The sequence below is a fragment of the Perognathus longimembris genome, chromosome 5 (genome assembly GCF_023159225.1).
Source record: "Perognathus longimembris pacificus isolate PPM17 chromosome 5, ASM2315922v1, whole genome shotgun sequence".
Classification (NCBI taxonomy): Eukaryota; Metazoa; Chordata; class Mammalia; order Rodentia; family Heteromyidae; genus Perognathus; species Perognathus longimembris.
Genome location: NC_063165.1, coordinates 36,831,660 through 36,847,703, shown reverse-complemented (window position 1 = coordinate 36,847,703; position 16,044 = coordinate 36,831,660). Strand labels below are relative to the sequence as shown.

Below are 16,044 nucleotides of genomic sequence, written 5' to 3'. Positions count from 1 at the left end.
TAACAAGTATGAAGAAAATACTTTCTTAAGATGGCGGCTGCTAGGGACTGTGGTGTGGTAGAAGTGGCTTCAGAGTCCCGTCTGGATGGCGGCTTCACTTGGGGATTCCTGAAGCTGTGTTTGTAAAGATGTAGATTCCTTCATGAAACAGCCTGGGAACGAGACTGCAGACACAATACTAAAGAAGCTGGACGAACTATATCAGAAGTATACATTTATGGAACTCAACCTTGCTCAAAAGAAAAGGAGATTGAAAAGTGAAATAAATCAGACTTTAGAAATTCTAAAATACATGCAGAAGAAAAAAGAGTCCCCAGATTCAATGGAGACCAGATTTTTATTGGCAGATAACCTGTACTGCAAAGCTTTGGTTCCTCCTACTGATACAGTGTGTCTGTGGTTGGGGGGTAATGTAATGCTTGAATATGATACTGATGAAGCTCAGGCATTGTTGGAAAAGAATTTACCTATTGCTACAAAGAATCTTGATTCTCTTGAGGAAGATCTTGACTTTCTTCGAGATCAGTTTACTACTACTGAAGTCAATATGGCCAGGGTTTATAATTGGGATGTAAAAAGAAGAAACAAAGATGATTCTACCAAGAGTGAAGCATAGTGCTGACAATGAAAAATGTGATTCAGTTTTCCAAACATGTTATTTTAAATATGCTAGTGTTTTACTTTTAAAGGTTGACAGTTTTATTTTTTAACAAGAATGATTAAAATTTAAGATAAACACCCATTTTATTTATTTATGAACACAAAATTTATTTCAAATAGTACAGAAAATTATTTTGTACTTCCCAACAAAATTAATGCTGTTTTTTATGGGGTTTTGTTTGTTTGTTTGTTTGTTTTGGTCTATCAAACAACTCAACTGAAATGGCCGGAACTGTGAAGTATGCTATGGAAGGCTGAATGCTGGGCATTAGCAGTGTACTTTTTCTTTACTATTCGATGTTACTCTCATTTGGTATGGTTAACTATTTTAGAGTTAGGAACTACAGTTTCATTAGTTGTAAACTTGTTTTTCTTTAATACTTATAGGACATTATTATGTTACTCTCTGTTGTGTTGTCAATTCTATAAATGGAGTTTCATGAGTTACTACCTAACTAATAAGTACTATTGTTCTGTACTATTGAGACAACGCTTTTAACCCCAAATAGGTGCATAATGTCTTTGTGATGCCAATACAAGGGAGATCTTGGCCAATCGGAGATAATATTACACATTTGAAATGCATAGCTGAATCTGTACTTTTTAAGAAACAGTTCTCCAAAGCATCTTGAACAGGAATATTTGGATAAATGTAAATCTGAAATGGTTGAAGAGTTGTGAGCTTTTTCATTCATAAAACTGCATAGGAGAAAAAAGGCTGTGGAAAGCCAATGATTAATACTGTGGCAAAAGTACTGGATGATATCAAACCCTGGTATAAATACAAATGTGTTATTCCCTCTCCATGTAATAAAAATCTACTAGTACAATATTTTTGTACTTGTATTTCCTGTTATTAAAGCAATGGTATTGAACAAAAAAAAAAAGAAAAGTAACTTGTACATTATTGTCATTGTCTAAATAAACTTACTGAAGTTTTCTCTTCAAAATGAGTACTGCTATAGTTTGGATGTTTCCAAAATGTCCATGTATTATTAACAGCTTGGTCCTGCAGCCTGATGCTATTGGGAGTCTGTGGCCATTTTAAGAGATGGAGCCCAATGGAGGTTTTCAAGGACATTGGAAGAGATGTCCTCAAAGGAGACTGTGTGACCACTGTCTTGCCTCTCTGTATTTTGTTTCCCCAACATATGATTATTCCTGCCAAGATAGGCTACCACAGTTCAAATCAGCAAGACCAACCATGGACTAGAACCTCTAAACACTGTGAGCTAAAGTACACCATTTTCTCTTTAATATCTCAGATATCAGTTATAATGATAGAAAGCTATCATAGAATCTTAACAGTCAGACATATAAGTGAACCAACTAAAAGTGATCCTCCAGCCCCAGTGATGGCTTCACATGAGGCTAGTCCATGCCAGTTTCTTGACTATAACTCCACGAGGCAGAACAACAACGCTAAGCCACTCTCAAATTCTCGACCCACAGAAACTGTGAGATGATAGTCATTATTTTAAGTTTTATGGAAATTTGCTACACTTCAATAGATAACTAGAGTGCTCCCTCCACTTCTCTACCTCCCCAAACCAACTATGGATGTTTGAAAATGAAGACAGCAGCAAACCTCACATATACTATGTCTTTGCCTATGCATTACATACCTATGATAAAGTTTAATGTATAAAGTAGGCACAGTAAGGTTAACAACAATGACTCATGGTAAACAAGTATAACAATACACTATACGCAAAGCTATATGAAGGTAGTCTCCTCCTTTTTCTTTTTAAATATCTAGCTGGAATTCTGTCATTTTTTAAAACCATTGTATAGCAGGGATGCTGGCTTGTCTGGGTTACCAGCACCACTACTCTTTTATCACTAAGTAAAGTAAAGGTTACTTAAACATGTGCGGTATAATATGAGGGCCGTCAGCCTGATAACTGAGATGATTACCAGATGACTAACATGAAGGTAGTTTGTGCAGTATGGACACACTGGTCAAAGGGATGACTCATGTCACGGGTTGGACAAAGCAGGACAATGTGAAATTTCATCATGTTACTCAATGCTTATTTCTGGAATTTTCCATTTAGTATTTTCAGACTACAAATGACCATGGCTTATCTCAAATCATAAAGAGCTAAACTACCAACAGAAGGAACAATACTTATAAAGGAAGATGGGTATGTTTCAGACTTCACCACAAAGAACATGAACTTTTACTATTTAGCTTTTCTACCTCTCTTGGTTATTATTTGAGTGTTTTCACTAACCCATAATATTCCCAATTTTCAGATCACAAATATAAATATTTTCTCAACCTGTTTGTTAAACAGATTAGTGTTACTAAATTTTAAGGACTGTTTTAAACTTTTATAGATTATTGGTTATAAAATATAGCCCACATTTCTAAGAATAGTATCTCAGCATAGGCTTGAAATTTGTAATATGACCAAATTTTATTTTCAAAAAAGTGAAAATTAGTTTTGCTCATAATCTAGAAGCTAAAAAAGTAGTGTGTATAAAGCACAGGAAATAAAATTTGATTTAACTTATCTAAATGTAGTTCTGTATATGGTGGTTAAAATCATTTGCTACATGCTAAAAGTTCTAATAAATGCCTTATATTAACATTAGATCCTCACAAAACCATGGCTTAGGTTCTATTATTCTCATTTCATAGACAAATAGTGGTAAATTAAGAAACATTTTTGAAGTCATATTGATAATTAACAGCAGAGCCATAATGGAACCCTAGCTGTCTGGCTTCTGAGCTATGAGCATATGTTGGCTCTCATGGTCTGTAATCTGTTTATTCTGTTAAGTACTTGGGAATATCAAAGCCCACTTTTGGAATTAGTATGTTTGAGTTTTAAAGCCTAACTCTGCCACTTCTATCACCATGATGTTACTGATCAAAATCTTTTTATATTTATCTGTAAAAATAGTCAAAAACAGGATAAATTTTGTGAATAGAAAATGAAATCTGAATAAAAACAATAAAACTTGAAGTACCCTATTCTCTTGCTTAATACGGCCCAAATCATTCTGTAATGGCAGGAGGAAGCAGCAGAACCAGAACTCATAGGAAAGAAACAAACAAATCTGAGCGGAACCACTATCTGATCATTTGAACACTGGTCACAAATGTAAGAACAATCTCCTCTTGTTTTTTGTTATTTTCCCCCTCTTTTTATCATTCCACTGCCCCTCCCTAGATATGGAGACAAACATGGGAACTACATGGAGTAAAGCATGGTAATTAAAGACTCTACCTTCTAACCACAGAGCCAAAACCAAAGAATTTGGGAGAGGCTAGAAAGGAAAAAGCTCAGGAAACTGATTTCTTGAAGTTACTTAGAAACTATTGGTCTCAACAGAGCAAGTGTGGATCTGATCCTAAATACTATATAGACATTGAAAAATTGACACAGAATAAACCAATTTCCAAACTGTCCACTAGGTGGCAGATAAGCAGGACAAATCCAAATAATGAAAAGATTTGAATTGACATAGGAATCACAACCAGGTGGTACTTCAATTCCAAAGTTAACTAAATCAACTGCCTACTAAAGCAAAAATATTAATACTTTCAGTAATATATAAGATAGAATTAGCATCTCATAACAATAACTAAAATGTCCAGAATCAAATCCAAAATAAATCAACATAAAAAGAAATAGGAAAAACCTAAACTTGCATAAACTTGCAATCAACAGACACCAATTAGAAATAACAAAAATGTTGGAATTATCTGACAAAGATTTTAAGGGAGCTTTATGAAAATGTTTTAACAAGTAAAGTTAAATACTCTTGGAAAGACAGACAGAAAAGACTTAAATGAAGCACAAAATAGTATAACTGCTCCAGATACATTGGGATCATTCGTACAATCCCACACCTAAATATTAACTCTGGAGAAATCAAAACATGTGACACCATATTTGTAACTGTGATAAATAATACAATGATTAAATAAAGTTCAGTGTCTGCGTATCTGTGAGTGTGAGTGTTTGTGTGACTGACTACTGCAAAAAAGAATGGAGGGAGGGAGGGAAGGCAGGAGGGAGGGGGAGAGGCAGGGAAGGAGGGAGGGAGGGAGGGAGGGAGGGAGGGAGGGAGGGAGGGAGGGAGGGGAAAATGCAGGGAGGGAGGGAAGATGGACTGAGAGTATGGGCAAATTTCAGGCATTACAGAAAATGAAAGAAGCCAATCTCAAACAGTTACATATAGGTATAATTCCATTTATATGAAATACTCTAAATGACAAAACTATTGCAATGAAAAATGTATAATGGTTAGCATCGATTAGAGAGGAAGGTGTGATTGCAAATGGGAAGTATGACAGAATTGATGGGGGAAGATAATGAACGTTTTCTAAATTTAACACATATATCGTTTAAATTTTACACAAAATCTACACATATTGAAATTCAAATAACTACGCAAAAAAGTCAATTTTACAATCAGCCTAAAAGAATTTTTTAACTCAAAGTTTTAAAAAAAATACTGGTATTATGAATAAAAGCACTTATAAGAGATTAGCTGGTTGACTGGAAGGCATTTGGTCCCCTGCATTGAAGGCCGGAGGAATCAAGTGAATTTCACAAGGGCTAAAAATGTCTTACAAAGGTGTAATCCTACCCAATATACTTCCTTTGCTACTGTATAGACAAAACCAAGACCAAAATAGCACATGGAAAGAAAATCAAAGAACACTGTGTCACTAACTCACTGCCTGTCACCAAGAAGTAACTCCGGTCTTCAAGCTAAATGATATCTAAATTATCTGAGATAAGAATCTATTTCAAAGATCCATTCCACTGTTAATTTCACCTGGAATTCCAAACTTTATTTTCTATAATCTATGCAGTGCTTTATTTTCTTTACCACAAAGAAAGATGGGAAGGGAATTCTACTTCAGGAAGATGGAACAGCTTCATGTGTCCTTATTCTTCTCATTAAATATAATTTAAAATGCTAGACCCAGCAAGTCAGATCTCGTGGCTCTCATCTGTAATCGCAGCAATTGAGGGGGTTGAAGCAGGAGGATGGTAAGTTAGAGGCCAGCTTCAGCTACGAAAGTAAAACCTTACCTCAAAAACAATTAATAAATAAATGTTAAACCTTATATATAAGCAATTCTAAAAAGACTGAAGGGTTTTGAATACTCAAGAAATAAGCTAGTGGTCAATTTTTTTGGTTTTTCTTCTAACTCATATATCCCAGACTTGAAAATTAAGTAGCTAATTATGCCACAGGGCACAAAAATGTCACTACAATGGCCAGCTCCTTGTAGCCAAAGGACCAAGAAAGAGGCAAGTACAGCCTGACAGAAAACATTTACACAATAACTGCTCTTCAGGAGCCAAACATCATAAAATAAAATAAAGCCTCACACCTATCATTACCAGATAAAACCTGTAAACTTGCACCCTTTACAGGCTATAAAGGTAAGCCAACATTCCAACATTAGAATAGCAGGCAGAGAAAGACAAGTAAAGACCTAAGGTCTTTACATTCCCATCACTTGTACTCAGTTCAAATTATATAGATATAGAACTTCTAGCTACCTACTCAGAAATGTCTCCTTTCTCTCTTTGCTTAAGTGGTATCAGCCAGGAGGCCTAGGTAGTAATGCCCAGTGCTGGGGCCGCCTTCCTATATTAATCAGACAAAATAAGTTTCCAAACAAACAAAAAACAACAAAATATGAGGCAGAGAGGCCATTAAATCATGATTAAAGGGCATACCACCAAGAAGATATATCAATTATAAATGTTTACCAATAATAATGCCAAACATATAAATAAAAAACACAGAACCAAAAGAATAAACAAATCCACAATCACAGTAATAAATATCCACACCCTCCTCTCAATAACTAATAAAATTAGGTAGAAAATCACAACTCAAGAACTCAACAATATCATCACAATATCAACACAAGAACTCAACAATATCATCAATCCACAGGACTTAACTGACATTTACAGAACACTTATTTGACCCAACATCACACTGTTTTTCAAGCACCCAAGATAGGAGATGCCCTCAAACCAATTTACAGGCTTATAAGTCTCTATTAAAATCTCAGCAAAAAAAATAAAATAAAATAAAAATCTGTAGGATCAGTAGATAGAGCCAGCATGGTTCCAAATTTTGTATGGAATGGTAAAGGAATTCGAGTAGCTAAAATGATTTTGAGAAAGAGATATAAGTGTGAGGAATCAGTCTATCTGATAAGACAGCAATCAAGAATGCATGATATCAGGGGCTGGGGATATAGCCTAGCGGCAAGAGTGCCTGCCTCGGATACACGAGGCCCTAGGTTCGATTCCCCAGCACCACATATACAGAAAACGGCCAGAAGCGGCGCTGTGGCTCAAGTGGCAGAGTGCTAGCCTTGAGCGGGAAGAAGCCAGGGACAGTGCTCAGGCCCTGAGTCCAAGGCCCAGGACTGGCAAAAAAAAAAAAAAAAAAAAAAAAGAATACATGATATCAGAGACACCCAGAACAACTTAACAGAATGGACACAGTCACAGATCCACATACACAAGCCCATTTTATTTTTAATAAGAGTAAAAATGATTCACTGGAGGAAGAATAGCCTTTTCAAACAAATGATTCTGAACTGGATATCTATGAACAAAAACAGAACCTAAACCTAAAACAAAAATTAATTCAAACAAAATTTTGCAAACAAAAATTAATTCAAAATGAATCATGGACTCAGATATAAGATGAAAAAAGTAAAATAAAAAAAGAAAATAAAAACTTTTGAAAATTAAAAACAAACTGAAACAACAAAACAAAAACAAGAAAATGTTTATAATCTGCATTTGGTTAAATTTGTGTGCTTAGACTTGACATAAAATACATCCATAAAAGGTAAAGCTAATAAAGTAGGAGTCTTCAAAATTAAAAACCTTGGGGCTGGGGATATGGCCTAGTGGCAAGAGTGCTTGCCTTGTATACATGAGGCCCTGGGTTCGATTCCTCAGCACCACATATACAGAAAACGGCCAGAAGCGGCGCTGTGGCTCAAGTGGCAGAGTGCTAGCCTTGAGCAAAAAGAAGCCAGGTCCAAGCCCCAGGACTGGCCAAAAAAAAAAAAAAAAAAAAAAAAATTAAAAACCTTTTTTACTCTGACAAAACCTGTTAAAAATAAAAAGATAAGCTACAGACAAAAAACTACATGCCAACCATATATCTAACAAAGTATTCATATCTAGAACATATAAAGAGCTCTCGAAACACAACAGTAAAATATACAGTTCAATGGACCAAACAGGCAATTTAACAAGGGAGATTTTTTTAAATGGCAAATGAGAAAATATTCAATATTATTAGCTATAACAGAAAAGAAATTTAAACCACAAGAAATTACTATACACCCACTGAAACAGCTTTAAAAAAATAATACTTAATGCTGGTAAGAAGACAGAAAAGCTAATTGTTCATTTATTGTGGCAGGAATGAAAATAATACAGCCACTCTAAAAAACTCATCTAGTGTTTTCCTAAAGAATACTGAATATGCAATTATCTTATAGCCCAACAACTGTACTCCTGGCAATTTTTCATGTTAAAATCATGAATGTTGATTAGCAGTATTACTTTGAGCCTAAAACTGGAAACAATCCAGATGTGTTTAAACAAATGAATAAAACATATCTCTAGGGCAAGAAATACTAGTCAGCAGCAACAATAACAACAAAAACATGCTGGTGGCTCTCACCTGTAATCCTACCTACTCAAGAGTCTGAAATCCTGAAGATTTCAGCTTGAGGCAGGCCTACACAGAAAAGTCTGTGAAGTTCCATCTCCAAGATAACCTAAGCTGGAGGCATAGGTCAAGTGGTAGGGCATTAATAAAGCAAGCACCAGGCCCTGAGTCTAAAGCCTAGATGTATCAAAAAGTTAAACAAAGTAAAAAAGGAGCCAGATGCCAGCCTGTAATCCTAGATATTCAGAAGGCTGAGATTTGAGAATCAGAGTTAGAAGCCAGCCAACCAAGAGAGAAAAGTCCCTGTGAGACCCTTATCTTCAATTATCTACTCAAAAACCAGAAGTGACCTGTGGCTCAAAGTGGAAGAGCTCTAGCCTTAGGCGAAAGAGGCCCTTAGTTTAAGCCCCAAGACTGAGGAAAAAATAAAATAAATAAATAAGGAACTACTGATAAAGACAACTTTGCACAAATCTCCAGAGAATTATGCTAAGTAAAAATAAGTCAATCTCAAGACTTCCTACTACGTAACTTCATTCCTAAAAAATTCTTCAAATGACAGTACTATAAAAATGAGCACCAGGGCTGGGGATATGGCCTAGTGGCAAGAGTGCTTGCCTCGAATACATGAAGCCCTAGGTTCAATTCCCCAATACCACATATACAGAAAACGGCCAGAAGTGGCGCTGTGGCTCAAGTGGCAGAGTGCTAGCCTTGAGCAAAAAGAAGCCAGGGACAGTGCTCAGGCCCTGAGTCCAAGGCCCAGGACTGCCAAAAAAAAAAAAAAAAAATGAGCACCAAAGTAGTGTATGCCAGGAATTATAAAGGGTTGAAGGCAAAAGGAAAATGGATGTGACCATAAAATGGACAATCTGAGGAATCCTGAGGGGATGGAAAAGTTCTTCATCTTGACTGTGCGTGTGTGTGTGTGTGTGTGTGTGTGAGTGTGAGTGTATGTGTGTGTGTGTGTGTGTGTGTGTCAATAGGCTGGTTGTGATACTGTACTGTCATTTTATAGGAAGTTACCACTGGGGAATCCCAGGTAAAGAGCAGATATTTCTGGTAACTGCATGTAAATCTACAAATACTTCAAGATTAAACAACAACAAAAAAAAGGTTAGTGAAAATAAAATTATAAACCAATAATAAACCAAAACAAAAAATGTGCTAAGTAGTGTGGTCTTTGCTGTCCATAAATAGAGGTTTCTCCTTTGTGGGGCTCAAGCAAGGTTTATGAAGTCCATGCTATCTATTTCCCTATATTCCTCCTTAGCTGATCTCATTCAGTAGGGACTTCATTCACTACCAGTGATTGCCAAACTTGTATTTCAAGCTCATTTCTCTTTTCTAATGTCCAGACATACTTAAAATGTGTATCTCAATCTAGATATCTCCCAGGCACCTCAATATTAATCTTAAACATACTGTCTTTCTCCCTATATCCCCCTAGATGTGTTTTCCTTGGAGATTTCCCTGTTTCAACTGTGGTCACTTGTTGTAATTGGCTCCCAACTTATTTCTACAACCTCAGTTGTACCCCGTCAAAGGTATTCCGCCAGTAGCAACCACCAGGCTCATTTCTGTAAAATGTAAATCTAGTAACTCACTCCTTAACTAAAACATTTTCAACGTTAGCACTGTGCTTACTATATCTTCAAAGCACAAAAATCCCAAGTATTCTGGTTTCCATCTTATATCATGCCACTCTCTTCATATTCATTTTTGAACTCCAGCCACAATAAGACTTTTTAGTTTCTCCAGTGCATTTTTGCAATATTCACTTCCGGGCCTTTTCACTTACTCCTTCCACTCTCACTCCAAATTACCTGGTTATCTACTCAGAGGATCTTAGCTTACCATCTGCCTAAGTCAGGTTTCCTCAGAGTTCAAATTAGGGCAGGTCCTTGTTAAAAAAAAATAAAAGGGGCTGGGGATATAGCCTAGTGGCAAGAGTGCCTGCCTCGGATACACGAGGCCCTAGGTTCGATTCCCCAGCACCATATATACAGAAAACGGCCAGAAGCGGCGCTGTGGCTCAAGTGGCAGAGTGCTAGCCTTGAGCGGGAAGAAGCCAGGGACAGTGGTCAGGCCCTGAGTCCAGGGCCCAGGACTGGCCAAAAATAAAAAAAAAATAAAAAAATAAAAGGCATGCCTATAACTTCAAATACAGCCAAACTAACTCTTAATGTTTAAAAAAAAAAATCTAAAATTCATACAATGACAACATCTAAAGTAAAAAAAAAATCAATATATTACTTTTCAGTATGTAAATCACACAAATTTGATTAGTATTTTATTTAGGTTAAATTAAGCCTACTTGGTAAGTGCTGGCTGTATATATTCTCTACAGCTTTCTTAATATGAGCTATAGTAATGCTAATTCTAGTCAGAGGCTTTGTCACTCATAAACTGTAACAATTAGTTACATGAATACTTACAACCTAGTAAATTTTATGACAAATCTCTGCCACTTAATAAGCATTAGGAGAAACCTCATAAATATAATTTTTTGTTGTTTTGCCAGTTCTGGGGCTTGAACTCAAGGCTTGAACACTGTACCTGGCTTCCTTTTGCTCAAGGCTAGCACTCTACCACTTGAGCCACAGCACCACTTCCTACTTTTTCTGTTTTTGTGGTGCTGAGGAATCGAACGCAGGGCTTCATGCATGCAAGGCAAGCACTCTACTGCTAAGCCAAATTCCCAGCCCCCTCATAAATATAATTGTAACTGTTTATATACCTATATGTACATATATAAGTATAAGCTTATTTTTAGAAGTTTTTATGTTCACTCTGAAAAATAACATGTTCTATTGATCCTACAGTTTATCTATCTGGCACTCTTTAAAGTGTGTTAAACTCTACCTCTACCTAGTCTCTAAATAATGAAAATAATTTTTTAACATGAAAATGTCTGCAAGAATGCATCATATAAAAAGTAACCACTCTGAGGTTAAAATATATTTAAATTTCTCTCTAAACAGTAATTTAGTAAGGTCAAATTTTTAACCCTTCAAATTTTCCCCCCCTTGATTGACACAGATGCACACTCTGAAATTAACTACATGTCCTCCAAACTCCTAGGCTTGGGGTTCTTCTTTATAACACCCCATCTCTGGTTTCAAATTAAATATGGATACTTTATACTGAGTACCACGCAAGAATTAGCTATCTCTACTAGTAACCATATCTTTACCTATTGTTCATACTACAGTTTTTTGGCTATATGTTTCTGGAAAGCAGCCATGATAATCACTATACCACCAAGCTCTCTACTGTACAGTTCTCTATCTAACACATAATTGACTCAAGATTCTATATACATCCAATCTTTATATTTCTGTTTATAAAAAAAACAACATTGGGTTAAAAATACCATTACAGAGCCCATAACAATGGAGTCCAGGATATGAGATAAGATGAAAAGTCACAGAAAAATCTAAATATTAATGGAATCACATAAAATATGCTGCAAAATAGAAATGTGAAACTACTGGGGCAGAGGGAGCAAAGGGTACTCTAAAAATGCAACTTTATAAGGTAATATTGCTGCTGATGTTACACCTCTTTGGATTAATAAATCCAAGGATTTCTGAGCTGTGAAGAAAACACAAACTTGTATTGAACAAACTGAAAGAGAAATAACCTAGTGTGGCTGAGTAAATTTACTTATAAATCTTTGTCTTAATTGGGCATCAGTAGCTCCTCAGAAGAATGAGATCTGAAAGATTATGGCTCCAGGCCAGCTAAGTATACAAGTTTTCTCTATCTCCCAAGTAACCAACAAAAGCAGGGCTAGAGGTATGGGTCAAAAGGCAGAGCATTTTCCTAGCAAGCATGTGGCCTTTAGTTGAAACCTTTTTCAGTTACTACTACTGAAAACCTGTCTAAATGTATCAAAGTATACTTTCCTTTAATAAGTACAATATAGTGAATACAACCAAATTTTTGATTAGTGATAATGGGTCTTATCAGATATTCAAGGGCATCAATTTTCAGCAGACTCTATGGAAGATGAGGGCATTAAAATGTCAAAGTATATGGCCTAGCCCTATTCTTTGGAAACACTGTTTTGGTTGTTTTGTTTTGTTCTCTAAACTGCTTAAAAATCTATTTTTCAAAAGGGAGAAAAGGAGCTTATATTCCTATAAGTCGAGAGCAAAAAATAAATAAACCTGCTTTTTTTTGAGCTTTTACTATATCAACGAAGCTCTTCTAAAGTAATAGGTATTCTTGAAAAAGCTGTTCCATTTTCAACACTGTTAAAGTGCCCAAGAGCAAAGCTTAGGATAAGAAAAATAAAATTCAATTCCTATGGGAAAAAGAAAAGAATATTGGGGAAAGGTAGGTAGCACTCAAGTATTTACTAAATATGGCTTATGTACTAAGTATGTTTTATATACTAAGATGCCTTACCTCCTTTCTCTGCAAAATCTGGAGATTCTCTATATATACCTCTCCATTAACATGCAAAAGCTTTCCATGCTGTGATTCCTTAAGAGCAAATTCATGTTACTCTGTCATGAACGCTAGGTGTGTATAAGGCAAAAGAAAAAGAGCAACAAAGATAGTCAGAGGAGCGCAAGGGACAGAGACAGACAGAAATAGAGACAAAGACAGAGTCACAGAGAAAGAGACTAGAAGGGCAGGTGGTGTGGATCTAAATCTTCAAAGGATACTAGATATCCAAATTCTTAAGACTATTTTATGAAATTAACTTGAGGCCTTAATATTACTATTTATTTTATTAACTTTTCTTACTTTGAATAAAATACACGTGGTTTTTCTACACATGGTTAGTCCACATGAGAAAATGCTATGAAGTTAAATGTTAAATATTCAGAAAAAGAAAATAAGGAACCAACATATTGCCTTTCTGTTTTCTATGAAGTTTCTCTGTTTATCTGGCAAACTGCACCAGCACTTAGGCATGCATACAAAGAGAAGAGTAGTGAACTACATGATCTTAGACAAGTTACCTACTATTGGCAACGCGTTTCCTATCTGTCTTAATCAAGAATATTATGACAAGTACAACACATTTCCTTTTATTCCAGAAGAATACCTTAGATATACTTTTATTATGGAAAAGCATTTGACCAAATGTTGAACACCAACATTTGGCGTTCAAAACCAAGTTTTGAGTAATGAATCAAGACATACTCTTGAGAGATGGGTTAACAATATTAAATGAGCCACAAGACCACTCTCTAATACTGCTGTTATATGCTTATGATAAACTTCTGACATCCAGTTTGGCTCTGTTATTCCCCTATGAAGAATAAGTTGATTGATTTGCTTTTCTCCCTTTTTCACAAGTATGACCTGTAAATTCTAGAACTACATTGGAAAAGAAAGACCTACAAACATAGGATAGGAGAGGCCTAACAGTTCGTGTGAAAAAAATCTAAAAAACTTTATCTGACTTCAGTCAAGCTCCAAAGAGTCAGCAAATTCAGATTACACCCAACAAGCTGATACATCTTAGCCATTTAAAACACAAATGTAGCATCCAGAATGAGAGGGCTTCAGTATCCCATGCCATAGCCCACAGACAATGATGGGCTCCAGACAAAGGCACCCTGCTTAAGAGTGATATTGGCAATTCCTGTAAGAAAAGTGACTAGAACACTAAAAGAACTAGAAAATGAGTCTGCAGAATAGGGGAACTAGAACTATTTAGCCTTGAAAAGGTCTTGGGGAGAGATGATATTAAGTATCTGATTAGCTGTTAGGTGACATAGGAGTCTGAACCAAACAGGGCATATGTCAAAGCAGATTGGATGTTAATATGAACTACACAAAAGGAATCACTACTAGAATGCTCACAGTGGTGCAACTGTTGTCAATTATGTCCATACTAGAAATATCTGACACTAATGCTGAACCTATCAATACGTGCCCCAACACATCCCATGAAATTAGAATCTCTAGGACAGAGCCTAGGCAATAATAGCAAGTAATCAAAGTTCTCCTAAAGCTTCCACTATGAAGCTGCACTAGAAAATGACCAATGTGAAGAGGACCTTGGCAGTCACCAGGTCATTTTTCTCATGCAGAAATGTCTATTCTTTCATTCATTCACTTGTTTGTGTTTTTCTTTTGTGATGCTGAGGTTGAGTCTAGGGCCTGAAGGTGCAAAACCAGTATTCAGTAGTTGAGCAACATACCCCCCCAGCCATAGAACCAACTCAGCATTATCCTCTATGGTCATGAAAATTAATCCCTTTTTGCAAATATTTCAGGAGAAATACAATTTAAACTTTATTCAAAGAGAGGAATACTCACAAGGAAAGGAATTTAGCTTTATTTAGCAAGGTCTACTCCTGAAAATGGGTTTCAAGATTTAAGCACTTTTTTTGTGGAAAAGAACAATACTGCCACTTCATACGTAAAGCTTATACAATTTAGTTTCTAAATGTTGTAAAAGAAATTTTAAACATGCTCAAATCAGAGTTTTGTAGTTTGTTCCATGATAAAATAATTGAAATCGAGCAGAATATACTTTGAAACATTAATAACTTATCCAACATACATGGCAAAATAGTCATGTTTTCGTGCTTTAAATATTTTTTAAAACTTTTTGTAACAAATAGCCTGGAGTTTGGGTAATCAATAAACAGTTCTCCACAGTTCCTTCAGTTGTAGTTCTTAATCCTTTTCTCTGACTTCTGGATATATACATTCATACAGGTTTCCTAATCTCCTTTGAAAAGATACACTCACGTGTGTTCAAGTCTTCTGGCCAGGCATAGATAGTAGGTGGGTAGTACTTCAAATTTTAGTGGCCACTACATATTTTTCCACTTCGATGTAATACACCCTCTAAACTTTAAAACTTTCACTTTAGATCACAGTAAAACACCCATTTCCTTTTACTTTTGCAATCTGTCAGTGTAAAAAGCTTGTAATGAATCTGAAGCTTCTTTTAAGCTACTTGAAGTTTCTCTCATTAATCTTTGTCATGTGGTTCATAAATAATGAGAGAGGTATTAAAGACCATCATCTTGTTTACAGAAAACCACCACCAAAAGAGCCTGGAAAAACACTATGGATTTCAATAGATTTATTCAGCCCTAAGGAGCAAATCAGCAGTCCTGACGTGGGGACGAAGCACACAGTTAATATTTTTCTTAACTATTAAGCTAGTTAAGGGTATAAGTTTCATGTAATGATTGCCATTTTCATATCAAAATACTTGAATTACAATTATACAGACATCTGAGCAGCTGCTGGACACGCAGTTTTGCTCCACAGCCAACAGTCACCTTTCCATTTTTCAGGCACATACCTCTCATAGAAATGTTTTCAGTGCAGCAGTCTATAGAGCTGGCTGTAACACCGGCACGGCACGATGTGACAACAAAATTCTTGATGATTTTGCTTTTTCAGCCTGCCTCTTTCTTCCTTTAAAGTCCTCCCTCACTTTCCATCCCCCAAGGAGACCCAAATCAACAATACTTCCAACAAAACCCGACTCAGTCTTAAGAATATAATGCTTCCAGTGAAAGCAGGCAGACCAGCTTTATAGAACAGCTTTCAGAGAAGCAGGAAGCTGATCTGAGCAGCAGAGAGCAGGGATGGGGCGGAGCAGAAAGGAACTGAGCTAGGGGAGAGCGAGGCACAGATAGTCTAGGCTGCTTCTAGTTACTTATTGACAGTTTCAACTAATACCACAGATTTATGAACGGG

General features: G+C 36.1%; 1 protein-coding gene and 1 pseudogene across 10 annotated transcripts in view; one reads left to right on the top strand and one right to left on the bottom strand.

The window, feature by feature from the left end:
• Nucleotides 1-16,044, bottom strand: part of Bbx (BBX high mobility group box domain containing) — a 224,176-nt gene that overhangs the window by 144,162 nt on the left and 63,970 nt on the right. The window contains exon 1 of one of the 10 annotated variants that reach the window (XM_048346550.1): nt 15,644-15,963. The exons of the other annotated variants lie outside the window; for them this stretch is intronic. The gene's annotated coding sequence lies outside the window, so the exon portion shown is untranslated. Of the gene's footprint in view, nt 1-15,643; nt 15,964-16,044 lie in introns of those variants that run through there. 10 annotated transcript variants of the gene reach the window in all.
• LOC125351657 lies at nt 31-616 on the top strand (annotated as a pseudogene).